The sequence below is a fragment of the Pocillopora damicornis genome, chromosome 6 (genome assembly GCF_964200805.1).
Source record: "Pocillopora damicornis chromosome 6, jaPocDami1.2, whole genome shotgun sequence".
NCBI lineage: Eukaryota > Metazoa > Cnidaria > Anthozoa > Scleractinia > Pocilloporidae > Pocillopora > Pocillopora damicornis.
The window spans coordinates 2,145,160-2,164,263 of NC_142675.1; the positions used below are offsets into that span (position 1 = coordinate 2,145,160).

The 19,104-nt window shown below is 39.2% G+C and overlaps 1 pseudogene; it reads left to right on the forward strand.

Moving 5' to 3' along the window:
• Positions 1-3,156: 3,156 nt before the first annotated feature.
• On the forward strand, positions 3,157-17,193 carry LOC149043408 (uncharacterized; annotated as a pseudogene).
• Positions 17,194-19,104: the final 1,911 nt, after the last annotated feature.

The window sequence follows — 19,104 nt, forward strand, 5'->3', positions numbered from 1 at the left end:
AACTGACAGACTGACTTGCAAATTAGCAGTAAGAAGCTTAGTGAAGGAGAACCGCAGAGAACACAGAAAAATGATGAAGGGCTTCTCAAACATTCTGCATGTTTTCTGTTTGTTTTTGGAGTTTTAGAAGAATGACGCTTAATGTCATGACGCAAGTTCGATAGAGGCATTTAGGAATATTGGCTTAAGTTACCTCGCACGAATGCAATGTGTTATGATTGTTTGTTTGCTTTCAGAGGGTCGGTCAGCCGTTAAATGAAAACCAGTCTTGAAGACATAAACCTCTTTCGCGCTTCGCAAGTTTGTCGTGGTTTTGTCGAGGTTCAATCTCTTGTTGGCTTGAATAACTTAAAGGAAAAAAAGTGCTGCGTGACACGACAAAACAACTTTTTAAGGGAGCCAGAGTCACGCTATGTCACGCAGTTTTAAGCAATTTTAGAACTGAAAAACTGTCTTACAAATTTGTTGCAAGTGGCTCACTGAATGAAAGTTGCAAGGAGAAGCACTGATAGAGAAAATAGGAAAGAGATGAAGGGGCGCTCAAACATCTTGCATGTTTGTTTTTGGAGTTTTTAAGAAGAGTGATTTATAATATCGACGCAAAATTCTACAGAAGCATTGGTAAAATATTGGCTTAAGTTACCTCGCACGATTACAATGAGGTATGATTGTTTGTTTGCTTTCAGAAGGTTGATCAGCGGTGTACTCCTTGTACGCAGGGTTGGTCAGCCGTTAAATGAAAACCAGTCAGGAAACTCGTGCCATCCTCTCAACCAATCAGATAACAAACCTAGAACCAAGCGCGCCTGTCCACACGTATTTTCCCGCGCTTCAGGAAGTTTGCCTGCGTTGACTCTGAAGTCTGACTGGCTACTTGTGACATTTCCCTTTATTCTGATTGCTCTGTTTTCACTTTGATATCACTCAATTGTATTACGATTTTTCCAATTGTTATCAATTGAGTGTCCAAAAACTGAAACAAAAGTCATCACAACTTACTACCAATCAGAACAAATGTTACCATCATTATTGTCCAGTAAGAACAGAAAGCTTGAAGCGCGGGAAAACACGAGTGATCAAAGTGGGATTGGTTTTTGTTCTGCATTTGACTGATTGAAATGACGGGGCGAGTTTTTTGGACCAATCGAAGAGCAAAGTAAAACAAAACTGATGCAATTCAGGAACGAAATGTCTGGTATGGCGTCCAATGTTACCCTGAGGATTAAGTTTGTATCTTAGTAGAGCGCCTTTCACCTAAATCAGTTAGCTTACAAACCAGAGAGCGCTTTTCCTAGACTTCTCTCTGATCGCTTGTAGTGTGATTGGTGACCAAGATGTTAGCAGGCTTTAAATCACGATGGGCGACATCTTTGTTGTGTACATATTTAAGACCCAAAGCTACGTCCTTACAAATGGTGGAGATGACTTGAGGGGTGACGAAACCGTCGCAATCGGAGCCCTCAAGAACACCAAGAAATTCTACAAGGGAGCTAACTTTTGACTAGATACCGAATGGTATGGAGAGCTAACAATCGGACAGTCATCACGCACGCCTTTCTGGACAATGGAAGTAGTGCCACCATCTGTACGGAATCGTTAGTGAGAAAACTCGGGGTTGATGGAACAAAAGTAAAGACTTCCCTGTCCACCTTAGAGAAGAAGAACAGAAGGGTTGAAAGTTATCTCATCCGCAACTTAGTGGTGTCCGATCTCGAAGAGAACGATTTTGTCCGTCTTCCCGCGCTTTATACGAGACCCGAGATTCAGGTTTGTAATGAAGACATTCCAACCCAGGAGGACGTGGATCAATGGCCCCATCTAGGTGGTGTTTTAATACCTCATGTTGATACCGAGATCGGACTTCTGATTGTCAGTGACGTTCCAGAGACGCTCGATCCGGTCGAGATAAGGCACATTGTAAACGGTGGCCTCTATGCATCAAGAACGCGCATTGGTTGAGCAGCAAACGGTCTTTTGGGACGTTGTCGCCATGGATCTCAGGCTGTAAGCTCCTTTGTCAAAGTTGACCCCCAGCTTCAGCACATGGTAGAGAACTTTTACAGTTGCTAATGATACGATAGAGATGTCGCAAGATGAACACCGCTTTATGCAGAACGCTGAGAAGATATAGCTAAAGGACGGGCATAACAAAATCCCTTTGCCTTTCAAGAATGACGTAGTTTTGGTTCCCAAGTCTTGGTGCAGATCGGTTGGTTGAAGAAAAGGTTGGAAAATGATCCCAAGCTGTGTTACGACTACAAAGTCTTCACGAGAGAATTGGTTGCCGAGAGTTGCATAAGGTTCCTGCGCTTCAGATGAGTCCTGAGGACGGTGACACGTGGCATATACCTCACCATGGGGTGTACCATCCCCACAAGCCTAGAAAAATTAGAGTAGTCTTCGAATGTTCAGCAAAGTTCGTGGGGTTATCACTCAACAGCATGTTTTACAAGGGACCTGACTTGAGAAATTCACTTGTTGGAGTGCTGACAAGGTTTCGCGAGGATAGAGTTGCAGTTATGGCGGACATAGAATCGATGTTTTATTAGGTTTGAGTTCCAGACCGCGACAGTTCGTTTCTACGCTTCCTTTGGTGGGACGACGGAAACATGGCCCGTGAAGTGCAAGAATATCAGATGCTTGTTCATCTGTTTGGCGTCAAATCGTCTCCGGCATGCGCAAATTTTGCCCTTTAACGAACTGCAGAAGACAACAAGAATTACTTCCCCACCAAAGTGTTAAGCACCGTGAAGAGAAACTTTTATGTCGACGATTGCCTCATGTCCTTGCCCTCAGTATCCGTTGCCATTGCCCATGTCAATAATCTGCACGCTCTGCTCGCAAGAGACGGATTTAGGCTTGCAAAATGGGTCAGCAATAGTCAGAAAAATCAGTTCTCAGTAGGGGCTTAAAGTTTGTTCCCATTTCCAAGAAAGCCGACGAATTTTCAGTTAAGCAAGACCTTGAAAAATTCCTTCGCCGCGTTCAGTTGAAAGCTTTTTTTCATGACAAAGAGGATGATTCTAACACCTCGAACAAAGATACTTTCGAAACACTTCAGATTCGAAAGTCTAAATGGACTCCCCCAGAAGGTTAGTTCGCATCTCTAGATTTTTCCATCAAAAAATGTCGGCACTCTATCAACAAACGTAAATTCTCACCATCATCTCTCCTAGAACTTCGTGTATTTACTTTTTACCTAAAATCCACAAACCTAACAACCCATGTCGACCCATCGTTTCTGCTTGCAGTTGTCCCACCGAACTTATTTACAGCTATTTAGACAAAATCATAGCACCTATCATAAAAACTTTACCATGTTACATTTAGGACAGGCAACGTGTGCTTGAAATTTTCTGTGACTTTAATTTCCTTGGCCAAAACAAATTTATTTATACTACAGATATTACATCTCTTTATACTGTCATTCCCAATGACGAAGGTCTCCGGGCCCTCAAACATTTTTTCGATCAACGCACGGTTAGGAAACCTAGCTCTTAAGCACTACTTCGTCTAACCGAACTAGTACTTACACACAATTTCTTTTCATTCGGCGGTAATTACTACAAACAAACTAGTGGCGTAGCTAAGGCCGGCTATAAAACGGCGTTACATTGACGACAGCATCGGCGCTACCTCCTCTACCAGAGAGGAGCTCACTCAATTTATAACCGCCGTCAATTCCTTTCACCCGGCTCTTAAATATATCTGGGAAATTTACGACATTTCTTTGGCTTTTCTAGACATCAAAAATTTAAATTGAAGGCATCTGCTGATGCACTAGCGTTATTACAAACCTACAGATTCACATAGTTACTTGTTGGATTCATCTTCGCAGGCATCACACGTCAAGAATTCCATACCTTTTTCACAGTTTCTCAGACTTCGTCGTTTATGTGCTGACGACTCTGTGCTAGTTTTTCGATAAACATGGCTATCCTGTTTCTGTCGTTCAAGCGGGCCACCACTGTGCCCAATAAATTGATCGACAGTCAGCACTAAAAACGACTGAGAAGGAAAACACTGACCGCATTCCATTCACTCTCACATTTCACCTTCACAACCACACAGTCAAATCTATCATTCTCAAAAACTTAAATTACTCCAAAACGATTCAGAGACTGGTACTATCTTTTCACAACCTCCACTAATTTCATTCAAACGTGACAAAAGCATAGGCAACTTTTTGGTCAGAAGTTCATTTCAAACCAATGACCAATCTGGAACTTTCAAATGCGCTCGCTCACGATGCAAAACTTGTCCTTTCGTTCATAACGTAGAAAAAATATCGGAACCCAAGAGATCCATCAAGATCACTGATCACTTTACGTGTACCTCTGCCAACGTCATTTGCTGCATAACTTGCTCTTATTGCAATAAGTTATACATTGTAGAAACAAGAAGACGACTAGGTGACCGATTCCGCGAACACCTTCGCGACGTAGAAAGAAATGACAAGGGCATCCAAACCAGTCGCTAGACACTTTAATCTCTCTCATCATTCTAAACAACATATGACAGTTTGCGGCATTTCCTTAAATCCTGGCAGTTCGAAAAGCCGCAAAACACTAGAAAAAAAAAATTATCTTCCAAATTGGTACTCTTAATCCCACGGTATCAAGCTCGTTAGTAGTTGCATAGTGGATACTCAATATAATTAACCCAGAGAAAAAAAATTCAAATATCCGTGGCACTTCGAGCATCAGGTCTAAGAACTTCATCTCAAAGAGATACACTTTATGCATTGCACATGACTATTTTTGCGATGATTGTGCCATTATATGCTTGTTGGTTGCTAATACAATCAATTTTTTCTTAGCTACATACTTCGTGTCATTGCTTTATTACTCTTTGCTGGCCAGATCTTACGTTAGTAAGTAAGTAAACCCGGATCAATATCAGTATCTGGGCAACTGCCCGCCTACCCCTCCCCTAACCCAACAACAGTCAATTGATAGCAAGTTAGGGTTGGGTTAGGGGAGGAGTAGGTGGGCAGTTGCCCAAATACTGACATTGATCCGTAAAACCTTTATTTAAGCGTCAATGTGTTTAGCCCAGATGGACTAATTGATGACACCAATAAAATAGCTACACTAATTAACATATGATACTTATATTATATGGTATTATACTATACTTAGATATATGGCACCAATTAACTTATTGTACTTATTCTATTAGTTACAAAGATTACAGCAATTGCTGTTGTTGATTAGCATGTCTGCAAGATCCAATGTTCTTATTTTTTTTAACAAAAACGGGTACACTTTTATTTTGTCATTTTTATTGCAATAGGCCTAAATAAACATAAAAGCAAGCAAATTTATTACAGAATCAGATGTACATTTATTACAGAGGTTGTACAATGAAGGCCTCTGTTGATAAAGTTCAGTTTTGAGCCTGGCTGGTGTATTAGGAAATGCTGGAGAATTAAAAAAGAAAAAGCAGTATTTTAGGTTTCATTCACAACAATAATCGTGATTGGAAAAAAATAAAAGAAATAAAAATTTGTACTTACAACTCCTAGGTTATCGCCTAGGATTAACATTATCTGGATGTTGCGCTCCTTGCCGGGCACGACATATAGGGCATCGCCCATTGATTTGTAGGGCATATTCCAAACACGGACGGTGAATGGCCCCCTCACAGCACCTTGTTATTATGCAGTTGTATAAGTTTACCGAAATTGACAAAGTGCAAACTCTACACAACAAGTCAATGGGACCGTGTTCAGGGTGTAATCCTTGCAATCGTCTAGATCGCCGCGTTTGCCGGGTACGACAAATAGGGCATCGTGCATTGATTATGATTGTATTTTCCAAACACGGACGGTGAATGGGTTGATGACAGCACCATGTAATTTTGCAATTATGCAAGTTTGCCGAAATTAGGACAAGGCAAATTGCACACAACCTGTCGATGGAGTCACGTTCAGGTTGTCTTCCTTGTAATCGTCTAGAGCGTCTCGGTTGCTTTGCCATGTTGCTTTCTCTGAGAAGGGAAAAACATTGTTAGAACAGTTTAAGTTCAATGATTTTATCGTTGAAGTTGATAAATGTATAAAAAAAGTTATCAGATGTAAGGAAAAAATCATTGACCAATTATTCTAATAACAAAATTCTCTCCTATCTCGTACTAGTAATCCCACGTGTGACGATCATTCTAGGTTATTTTCCTAATACAGAATTTCTCCTTACAATATACATAAGATATTCTGAAGGAAATGGCCGGAATTCTGTTGAACAATGCCGATAAAAACTCAGCCCTCATGACAATTTCCTTAAAAGAAAAGATGCTTTGTCGCGTTTCAAGGATCGTTTTTGGAAACATGACTACTCATTGTGGTAAAACGTATGTGCATGCGTCAACTTCGAACATTTCCAGTTATGCACGCCTTTAATGTGTTGTTGGGTTGTTTAGATTAATTCTGTCGTTCGCCTTGCGATATTTCAGGTTGTTGTTAGGAATCAACAAGAAAAGGAATCTATGAATCTTGTTAAATTCTAACGTACCTTCAGGAACAGGATATCTCAGCTAGTAGTTTTTTTGAACAGTTCGTTGGCTTTGGCAGGACTGTACAAATCTTAATGTTAGTTCAGAGAATTTAGTGCTGACGCAATGTACCCCTACCAAACCACCCTTTTTAAACGCCTATGAATGTTGACACAACTTATTGATATTGTAAGGAGAAATTCTGTCTTAGTCACTCATGGGAGTTAACCCTTTAACTCTCATGGGTGACGTGACCAAGACAGAATTTCTCCTTACAATACAATTACAATGCCGTGCAAACAAGAACGGAATAAAAATCTCGACTTCCAGTTGATCAAACCCAAATTCTCCAAACTAACATCACAAGAACCGTGTAGCAGACTGTAAGGAGAATTACCGTATTTATTCGCCTATAAGCCGATCTCGGCTATAAGCCGAGACCCTAAACTTTTTCATGTCAGCAGCTGTTGCATTGAAATAAAAAATAAACACAAAACATTCGGCTATAAGCCGAGACCTAATAATTGCAAAGTACTCCACGCGTGTCGTTAACTGAGATGAATTAACATAAACCGAAAACAAAAGGAGCTTCCCTCTCGGGAAACATGCAATCAAAAAGTAGGTTATGAATAAACATAGCCATTCTAGATCGCTAGAGATAACGGAATCAGTGAATCGATGGTGCGTCGCTGGCGAAAAGATCAAGCGAACCTGTTTAATGGTGAGCTTAAAATGTCAGCAAAGCGAAAGACGATGGGCTGCTTTTCGCCAAAGTATCCTGAATTGGATCAAACACTACTGAACTGGTTTTCAGAGCAGAGGAGTCAAAGTAAGTCTTTCGTTTCTTTAAAACAATGAAAAGCTTCGATCAGCTGATATCTGTCAGATCGTGTTGCAATGTTTACACAACCGTGGGAATGACCGCTTCTGATTGGCCAGTTTTTCATGTTGTCAAATTTCGAATCTTGTTAAGCACCCGTAAATTTTTTTTGGCGAAAATACTCGGCTATAAGCTGAACCCCCAACCTTGGCGAGAATTTACCTGTTCTCAGTTTAATTTGTTGGAAAAATCGCTCGGCTTATAGGCGAATAAATACGGTACTATCTTTCGCGGTCCGTCAGAACCGAAAAGCGTAACTTCGCACAGGGACAAAGTGCGACTTCACGTAGTGAAGACACCTGGACATGCATGCCTGAATTTAATTCCGTCGTTCGCCTTGCGGTGTTTGAGCTTGTTGTTATGAATCAGCAGGCACAGAGCAAAGAAAAAAGGACCACAAATACGTAAAAGGTATGTGGACGATAACTTGTTGCAATAACTGATCTTGAAATTGTTCGTTGGATCTTTTACGAAATGCTCATCACAAGTTCCTCAATGGCCGCCATTACTAATTATGGAGCTTGACGTTGCTTTCTGACACACCAAATTCACGTTCGGCAGCCCAGTTTCCATTTTGTTCAGCAAACTGGACAATTCTCAGCTTTTCAGAAACTGTGTAGCTCTGACGCACCGCAATTTTGATGGTTATTTTTATAGAAAAAAAAGTGCGCATTATACACGGGTAAATACGGAAGTAAGCCTTTCGACACTTCGTGTTGTTGATTTATGCTTGTTTTTTTCAATTTGTTGCTTGGACTACTTACAAGATTAAATCCGTAAAGGGTTTTGTTTTGTGGTGACAGAGAAGACCCTAAAGTGTATTCGTTGTTTATCGATTTTATTTAGCTTATAATACCACGAATTTCATAATGAAAGTGATCGTTTGCAACGTGAATTAAGCTGAGAAGCTACAAATTATTGATTTGGAAATAATTTTAATTTTACTTTGAGAATTTCTCCATATAAACTTACTTCTTGAAGTTTATGTTTGGCAGACATTAATTTAAACTTGTGTTTGGCTTACTACAGTGCGGAATTATTCAGGTCCAAATAATTTAAGCTTTGTAAACTTTAAAATTTCATAATATGTAAGAAATGTTACTTAAACTTTACTTTCTACGTGAGACATGCTATGTTAAAGCTTAATTATTAAAAGATATGCTGAAAATACTGAAATGACCACTCCACTCTATGATCTTCCATATTATGAAGTTCTCTCCCACAGTGTAAAATGAAGTACTTATTAATGAAGACTTATTTGCACATTACACAAAACTCCAAAATAATGTTCAGAATTATGGATGATGGAATACTGCCTGTACTATTTAACAATTTTGTTACCACCAGTTTCCTAAAAAAGTACATAAAAGTGTCACATGCTGGGCAAGTATATGCACAGCCTGAGTTGACTTTGCTTATCATATAATAATTTTAATTATTATAACTCTTGATTTGATTTTGGCATGTTCATATCATTGTGACATAGAAATAGTGATAACACAGTAGATCAAACAAAACCCCTAAGTTAGTCAGGAAATTATTTGTTTACTGATCTCATCAACAATGGCAGTGTGGTTTAAAAGAGATTCAAATGGAGGATGAATACTTTTTATTTATCATCAGATACTCTCTCTTCACAATGGATCAAGAGCCTTCAAATTCAAAGTTGGTTACTTTTATACTACTTTGCCATAACTCATAGCTGTAAATTTATAATTTAACTAAAACTAATATCCTTATTAATTAATCTAAATTATTGATATTAATCTAAATTATTTTAATCAATTTGTTTCCTTTCTTTTGCTTTTCCTCTTTTTTCTTTTCAAATTGATCGATTTTTATAATGAAAATGCATAAAACTGAATATTAGAGATATACTCAAGTGATAAATGCTACCTTTTGATAATGTTTATATTTGCTCTCACAATTTCAGTTATTCAAGGCTATATTCATAAGCTGAGCCCTGTAATTAAGAGAGCCAAAAATTCAATCACATTTACATCCTTTTTTTACAAGAAAGTGGAAAGTAAACGATTTCCATGACAAGAATTCAAACGACAAATGCTGGTATTTGTTGGGTTTCACCCAATCCTTTGATGCATGACTCTTAAAAGCTTGCGTGACATTTGTGTGATCTTTTTCTACAGGTATTAGAGATAGGAGCGGTGATTTTATCATTTGTCCTGAAGGAGAAAATCTTCTAAAGGTTGATCTTAAAAATATTATTAACCTTCAACTCCCAGTAGTGATTAACATGAAACTTCTCCCTATAATATCCATACATTATTCAGCAAACAGGTAATGAGAATATTCAAACTTATCAGGTAGAAGCTGCTATCTTGATCTAGCACCAAGTTCTCATTTACAAGGAAATGTGTAGCAGCTACAGGGGAGAATTAACAATCAGATCTTGAGAGTTAAAGGGTTAAAATAAGGCATTTGTATATCATATCTGGTGAGGTTTTTTTTAAGCTGTGATTTTGCCGAGTTGATTTTTGTTACAACTCATTTAGTAGCTCTGTTATAGTCTTAGATACCCAGGGTTTGAGTTTGAAGGAGACTGGGCAGGCTCTGATTGTCTACTGTCATTTTGTTTCAATAAGAAGTTAACCCTTTAACTCCCATGAGTGACCAAGACAGAATTTCTCCTTACCATATCTATACAATATCATGCAAACAAGTGATGAGAATAAAGAAAAATATCCATTAAGGGATTACTAATTGATCTTATATCAACTTCCCCAAACTAACATAATGAGAATCATTCTGCAGACAGTAAGGGGAATTGATAATGAGATCTTGGGAGTTCAAGGGTTAAGTCATGATTGTGAAAATGAAATTGGATGATAAGATAAAATTTACATCAATCAGAAGATGATAAAAAGTATTGAGTCAAAATTATTTTGGGTATTCTTAGTAGGGAAGACTTAGGTGACCTTGTTCTGCAAGTCTATTAAGTAAAACATTTCTACCAAAATTTCTTTTCACTTCAACCTTTCACCCCCTAAGATCTTGTTAGTAATTCTCCTTACAATCTGCCACACAATTCAAATAATTTGAGTTAGGAGAAGTTGGTATTTGATACACGGATTTTCCTGTAATTGATATGTTTTTTTTTATTCTCATCACTTGTCTGCTTGATACTGTGTTGTCACTCTAAGGAGAAATTCTGTCTTGATCAGTCTTGGGAGCTGAAGTGTTAAGCATTGGGTCAGTTTGCACAAAGAGTCACATATGCTATCATTAGCTCTTTTTTAGAACTCTTTCAACAACTTTTTTTCAAATTTGATGAAAATCTCAAGATGGTTTTAAATCAGTTTATCTCAGTGTCCCAAGGGGTCAAGAATGAAATTGATAAGTGAATTTTTGGTTTCGAATATGCCACAATCCTCTTGAAAAAAAAACCATTTTTATGCTTCATAGTTTGGTTTTATACCCATTTTCTATACTTTGTTTGAAAAAGTATCTTTTTGAATGTATATAGAGATTTTTCCGAAAGAGGGAATGGTACATAGTCAAGTAGAGAGGTTTCCTTAGTCTGGAGATAGTTTATCCAAGCTGTAAATTGCACAGGAAAATATATATTATTTATGATATTTGAGTGCAGGAATTTTGTAATATATTTATTTGAGAGTGATAGGAATAAAGTTTCTTCAATTTTGATTAAATTATTGCATGTTGAAATATTCTTGTTGTTGTATGTTTAGTGGACTGCAACATCTCAACTGCATACTGCAAGTTGAAATTTTGGGAAACTCATATAAATCAGCTCAAAACTATCTTTGTTGTTGATTTAAAGGTTAAGTTTAATTTATGGGAGGACTTGACCTGATCCAGATGTATGGTTATCCAAAAGGAATATACAAATTAACAGTGCGACACTAGCGGCAGATCAAATAAATGAAGGAACATTATGCAACCAAAATCCTCTTTTTTTCAATGCGACCAAACTTTCCTCCTCCTTTTCGCTTCTTCGTTTTACTGCTAACTATTTCAGTATCCATTTTAAATGTCCAACTGCCCAAAACAGATAAGAGATGATTGATTAATTACTAACAGTCCTGTCACCTCCCCCACCCACTCCTCAAACCGTCTTCCTTTATAAACCCTGTTAATTTATTAGTGCCCCTCTAAACTCAGCTGGGTAACTCTATGTTTTAGGCTGCTCAACCCACTGGCTCACTGGTTCACCAGCTAGCCCAACATCTGTTCGTTTGTTCGATCTGTTTCGTTTTTCATTCAGACCTATTACGATGAAATCGCCTTTCAATGAAGTAGGACCCCCCACCCTCCCCTCCAGCTTTTCCCGTCGCCCCACCCCTCCCCCCTTTTCCTCCCCCTCTCAATCTGAACAGCTGGCATGGCGTTCTTTGCAAGTTTCTTTTCAGATTTCATGCGCAGATAATCCAACATTTCAATGGCTTGAAATTCGAAAAATGAATTTAGACGAGCCCTTCTTCTTGGGCCATTATGTGCGCCTCTTGCCTACGATTCTTCATTCAAAGGTTGGTGCGTGTTGTCCTTCTATTACGAAGCCCTCGCCAGGTTGTAAATCAGACAAGCAAATTCACCTGTTTTCCTCGCATCCTGCAGTTGAGGTCCGCCTTCGTGAGCCACTCTGGAAGGTTCAGTTTTCTCCAGACGATGTTGCTATTGAAGTTGTGGCTTTGTGTTCCCAACTGGAGCCACTACTTTGTATGAAGGAGTACGCTATAAGGAATATTTCCATCGCTTTCATGAATTGTTTAGTTTCTTTCGCTCTTCTTTTGTTTGTCTTAGTTGATCAAGTCACCAAAAATACACAGAGGTAGTTTTAGCCACTCGAAAACAATAAATGCACTGGGCCTGCGACCTCGTGCTTTCATCACTGAGTTTTTCGTGTTTGGAAACCCTGATGAAACCCTCGCACTCGTTTTTGAAATAGTACTAAAGATGCTTTTGTCTACGAGTCCGTAATTGCACAATTCGACAAAGTTTGCTGCTTATTTAGCCGTTAATTGAAAACCAGTCTTGAACACAAAAATCTCTTTGGCAAGTTTGTCGTGGTTTTGTCGAGGTTCAATCTCTTCTTTGCTCAAAGAGCTTCCGGGATAGAAAGTGCTGCGTGATAAGACAAAACAACTTTGAAGGGGACCAGAGCCACGCTATGTCACGCAGTTTTGGGCAATTTTAAAATTGACAGACTGACTTGCAAATTAGCAGTAAGAAGCTCAGTGCAGGAAAATCGCAAGCAGAAGCGCTAGTAGAGAACACAGAAAAAAGATGAAGGGCCGCTCAAACATTCTGCATGTTTTCTGTTTGTTTTTGGGGTTTTAGAGGAATGACGCTTAATATCATGACGCAAATGCTATAGCGGCATTAAGCAAATATTGGCTTAATTTACCTCGCACGGATGCAATGTGTCATGATTGTTTATTTGCTTTCAGAGGGTCGGTCAGCCGTTAAATGAAAATTAGTCTTGAAGACATAAACCTCTTTCGCGCTTCGCAAGTTTGTCGTGGTTTTGTCGAGGTTCAATCTCTTGTTGGCTCAAAGAACTTCCGGGAAAAAAAATGCTGCGTGACACGACAAAACAACTTTTAAGGGGACCAGAGTCACGCTATGTCACGCAGTTTTAAAAAAATTTAAAACTGACAAACTGACTTGCAAATTTGTTGCAAGCAGCTTAGTGAATGAAAATTGCAAGGAGAAGCACTGGTAGAGAAAATAGGAAGAAGATGAAGGGGCGCTCGAACATCTTGCAAGTTTGTTTTTGGAGTTTCTAAGAAGAATGATTTATAACAAAAGCGTTGGCAAAATATTAGCTTTATGTTACCTCGCACGGATGCAATGTGGTATGATTGTTTGTTTGCTTTCAAATGGTTGATCAGCGGTGTACTCCTTGTACGCAGGGTCGGTCAGCCGTTAAATGAAAACCAGTCTCGAAGACATAAACCCCTTTCGCAAGTTTGCCATGGTTTTGTCGAGGTTCGATCTCTTGTTGCCAAGATTGAAAGCGCTTTGTGGAGCCAGCTATCCCCAAAAATTTCGGCACAATTTGATGGGCAATTTTTCGTTGACTGCAGACAGTGATTCCAGAAATTTTTTGGTATTGCCTCGTCACGTTCTGTGATCGGTTAAGGAAACTCGTGCCAGTCTCTCAACCAATCAGATAACAAACCTAGAACAAAGCGCGCCTGGCCACTCGTATTTTCCCGCGCTTCAGGCAGTTTGCCTGTGTTGACTCTGAAGTCTGATTGGCTACTTGTGACATTTCCCTTTATATTGCTCTGTTTTCATTTTGATGTCACTCAATTGTATTTTGATTTTTCCAATTGTTATCAATTGAGTGTCCAAAAACCGAAACAAAAGTTATCACAACTTAGTATTAATCAGAACAAATGCTACCATCATCACTGTCCAGTAAGAACAGAAAGCTTAGCTTAAAGCGCGGGGAAACACGAGTGATCAAAGTGGGATTGGTTTTTGTTCTGCATTTGATTAGTTGAAATGGCGGCGCGAGTTTTCTTGACCAATCAAAGAGCAAAGTAAAACAAAGCTGATGAAATTCAGGATCACTTTCGATTATCAATTGAAAAGTGCTCTATTCCACGTGCTAAAATTCTCAGCAGTTCATGACATTCTTAAGAAGTCTAAGGAAAAAGGATACAGTTCGAACTGAAAATCACTAAATCGTAAACATTTTCCCGCTCTGTGACGAATTGGTCACCTCGCGATTATTTTCGAAAGTCTGCGAAATATCGCGAAATTTCTGATTTTTCTTAAAATGTGTTGTATTGAACTTTTTCCTAAGGTTAACAGAGGTTTGTATTATTTTCAGGGGTGGACGAAATTTCTTCATTGCGGGTTCAAGGAGCACAAGCATACAGTACAGCTCAGAGGTACTTAACCTTAAATTCGCACGAAAAACACGTTAAAAAAACGCGCATATGCGTGCAATTTTTTCAAACGCACAAAAAACGCGCGAGAAAGAAGCTTATTGGTATGTATAAAGCAGTCTTTTGTTTCATACTTTGTTTAACTTTGAATTGAGTTGTTCTTTTTTTCTTGAATCCTAAATGTGAATCTAAAAGTACGACTAAGCGAAACTATTTTTCTCTTATCTGAAATTTTGAGCGATTCATTATCATCAAAATTGAACCTAACTCCGCTCACCGTCAACACGGCGCCGTAGTTGACTCCAACAAAAGTGGAGAAGAGCGTCTGTTAAAATTCTCATGACGATCATAATCACATAACGCTTGAAAGATCTTAGCGTGCGGAATGTTGTCAGTTGTTAATTAGGGTGTCTCTTGAGTGTTGTTGCTGTTTCGCGTCGTCTAAACTAGTGTTTCGTTCATGCATTATTGTTTCATTCGTAATTATTGGCGTTAGTTACACTTGCAGTGAGTCGTTTCGCATGCATTTATTCTCAGTTTTTCCTGCGTATAGGAACTTAGTTTTCTCTGTTCAGGAGGCCTTTCTTTTTTTTTCTGTAGTCGCGCTAATCGCAGTTCGCTTTCGAGTAGAATCTACGTTATTCATTTCGTCTTCGGAGAGTGTTTTCTCGTTGAGTGCAAGTACAGTTTTTGAGCAATCGTAACAATTTTCAACCCTCAGCGTTCTCCCACTTCAATAAATCGCTTTTTTAAGAGAACTGAATGTTACGCTGGATTTAGAAGGAGTCTACCTGGTGAGATTTCGTGGGAAGAAGAACGAAATGTCTGGTTTGGCATCTAATGTTACCGCGAAGATTAAGTTTGTATCTTAGTAGAGCGGCTTTCACCGAATTCAGTTAGCTTACAAACCAGAGGGCGCTTGTGCAAGACTTCTCTCTGATCGCTTATACCCAAATCACAGTAGTGTTGATTGGTGACCAAGATGTTAGCAGGCTTTAAATCACGATGGGCGACATCTTTGTTGTGTACATATTTAAGACTCAATGCTACGTCCTTACAAATGGTGGAGATGACTTGAGGGGTGACGAAACCGTCGCAATCGGAGCCCTCTAGAACACCAAGAAATTCTACAAGGGAGCTAACTTTTGACTAGATACCGAATGGTATGGAGAGCTATAAATCGGGCAGTCATCACGCACGCCTTTCTGGACAATGGAAGCAGTGCCACCTTCTGTGCGGAATCGTTAGTGGGAAAACTCGGGGTTGAAGGAACAAAAGTAAAGACTTCCCTGTCCCTCTTAGAGAAGAAGAACAGTCGGGTTGAAAGTTACCTCATTCGCGACTTAATGGTGTCCGATCTCGATGAGAATGATTTTGTCAGTCTTCCCGCGCTTTATACGAGACCCGAGATTCCGGTTTGTGAGGAAGACATTCCAACCTAGGAGGACGTGGATCAATGGTCCCATCTAGACGGTGTATTCATACTTCACGTTGATGCCGAGATAGGACTTCTGATTGTTAGTGACGTTCCAGAGGCGCTCGATCCGGTTGAGATAAGGTACAGTGAAAACGGTGGTCCCTATGCATCAAGGACGCGCATTGGTTGGGCAGTGAACGGTCCTGTGGGACGTTGTCGCCATGGATCTCAGGCTGTAAGCTCCTTTTTCAAAACTGACCCCCAGCTTTAGCACATGGTAGAGAACTTTTACAATCGCGATTTGCCGACTCCTTCGTTGATGATACGACAGAGATGTCGCAAGATGAACGCCGCTTTATGCAGAACACTGAGAAGATACAGCTAATGGACGCACATTATAAAATCCCTTTGCCTTTCAAGAATGGCGTAGTTTTGGTTCCCAAAAGCAAGTCACAAGCCTTGGTGCAGATCGGTTGGTTGAAGAAAAGGTTGGAAAATGATCCCAAGCCGTGTGACGACTACAAAGTCTTCATGAGAGAATTGGTTGCCGAGAGTTGCGTAAGGTTCCTGCGCTTCAGATGAGTCCTGAGGACAGTGACACATGGTATATACCTCACCATGGGGTATACCATCCCCAAAAACCTGGAAAAATTAGAGTAGTCTTCGAATGTTCAGCAAAGTTCGTGGGGTTATCACTTAACAGCATGTTATACAAGGGACCTGACTTGAGAAATTCACTTGTTGGAGTGCTGACAAGGTTTCGCGAGGATAGAGTTGCAGTTATGGCGGACATAGAATCGATATTTTATCAGGTTTGAGTTCCAGACCGCGACAGTTCGTTTCTGTGCTTCCTTTAGTGGGACGACGGAAACACGGCTTTTCTAGACATCAAAATTTCAATTGAAGGCAACGGTCGATGTTCTAGTGTTTACTACAAACCTACAGATTCACATAGTTACTTGTTGTATTCATCTCCCCAGCCATCATAGGTCAAGAATTCCATACCTTTTTCAAAGTTTCTCAGACCTCGTCGTTTATGTGCTGACGACTCTGGTTTTTCGAAAAACCAGAGGCAATATGCCAGTTTTTCGGTCAACGTGGCTATCCTGTTTCTGTCGTTCAAGCGGGCCACCACCGTGCCCAACGGTTTACGAAAGTCAGCACTAAAAACGGCTGAGAAGGAAGACACTGACCGCATACCATTCACTCTCACATTTCACCCTCACAACCACGTAGTCAAATCTATCATTCTCAAAAATTTTAAATAACTCCAAAACGATTCAGAGACTAGTACTATCTTTTCATAACTCCTACTAATTTCATTCAAACTAGACAAAAACAAAGGCAACTTTTTGGTCAGAAGTTCATTTCAAACCAATGACCAATCTGGAACTTTCAAATGCGCTTGCTCACGATGCAAAACTTGTCCTTTCGTTCATAACGTAGAGAAAATATCGGGACCCAAGAGATCCATTAAGATCACTGATCGCCTTACGTGTACCTCCGCAACGTCATTTGCTGCATAACTTGCACTTACTGCAATAAGCTATACATTGGTGAAACGGAAGACGACTAAGTGACCGATTCCGAGAACACCTTAACACCAGAAAGAAATTACAAGGACGCATCCCAACCAGTAGATAGACACTTTAATCTCCCTAATCATTCTAAACAACATATGACAGTTTGCGGCCTTTCCTTACATCTAGGCACTTCAGAAAGCCACAAAACACTAGAAAAAAAATTTATCTTCCAAATTGACACTCTTAATCCCACGGTATCAAGCTCGCTAGTAGTCGCGTAGTGGATACTCAATATAATTACGCAGTAAGACCCAAAAAAATACACTTTATGCATTGCACATGACTATTTTTGCGATGATTGTGCCATTATATGCTTGTGGATTGCTAATCCAAATCAATTTTTCCTTAGCTATATTCTTCGTGTTATTCCTTTATTACTCTTTGCTGGCCAGTTCTTACGTTAGTAAGTAAGTAAAACCTTTATTTAAGTGTCAATGTGTTTAGCCCAGATGGACTAATTGATGACACCAATAAAATAGCAACACTAATTAACATATGATACTTATATTATATGGTATTATACTATACTTAGATATATGGCACCAATTAACTTATTGTACTTATTCTATTAGTTACAAAGATTACAGCAATTGCTGTTGTTGATTAGCATGTCTGCATGATCCAATTTTCTTACTTTTTTAATAAAAAAAGGTAAACTCTTTAATTCAGTTTGCAATAGGCCTTAATAAACATAAAAACACACAAATTTACTACAGAATCAAAAGCTAAACGGTATTGAAAACTATTAAATGCAGTTGTTTGTTGTACGTCAATGAAGTCCTCTATTAAAGATATGAAGAGCCTTTCAGGTAATCTTTCAAGTTCATAAGGAAATGGGTCTGGAGACTTAAAAAATAAAACGTAGTATTTCAATTTTCATTCACAACAATAATCGTGATTGGAAAAAAATAAAAAATTGCTCTTACTTGTACTAATCTCACTGGTGTAGCCAACGCTCTCCATTCCTATGATTAACATTATCTGAATGTTGCACTCCTTGCCGGGCACGACATAGCGGGCACCGTGCATTGATTCGTAATGCATTTTCCAAACACGAACGGTGAATGGGTTGATGACAATACCTTGTTATCGTACAGTTATACAAGTCTGGCGAAATTGGCAAACGGCAAACTCCACACAACAATTCAATGGGATCGCGTTCAGGCTGTGTTCCTTGTAATCGTCTAGAGCGTCTTGGTTGCTCTTCCATGTTGATTTCTCTGAGAAGGGAAAATCATTGTTGGAACAGTTTAAATTCAATGATTTTATGGTTGAAGTTGAGACATTTATAAAAAAGTTATCAGAAGCAAGGAAAAACTAATTGACCAACTATTTTAAAAACAAAATTCCCTCCTATCTTGTACGTTGTACGTGTATTCCGAACTTCGTCCCAACTGAAAATGTAACGCACAAAGATAGTACCCTTCTTACATTCAATTCTAGCACGCGTATCGAGAGACGAGACGAGACGAGTGACGAGACGGCACACATTATACAGTTGCTTTATTGAGGAAGTAAGTCGTTGTGGTGGAAATACATATTTGAAGTTGGAATTCTACTGGAGACTATTCATGATCATTTCGCGCCTTCGAACGAAAAAATTTTGAAAAAGTAAATTGAGTTCGAGTACCTCGAGTGCGTGGTATCTGCAGAAATCAGTCACCGTTTTCGCAAGCCTTCACCAGCATGAACACCATCATTAACTACCACAAGTGAGGAAGTGGACCGTAACATATTGTCATTTCGTATTTAAGACTGTAAATTCAGCTCATGAAAGTCTTTCATTCAGTTACGCATGCGCGTTTACGCCTATTTTTTTTTATATTTTCAGCGGTCTTTTCCTGGGCGATCGAC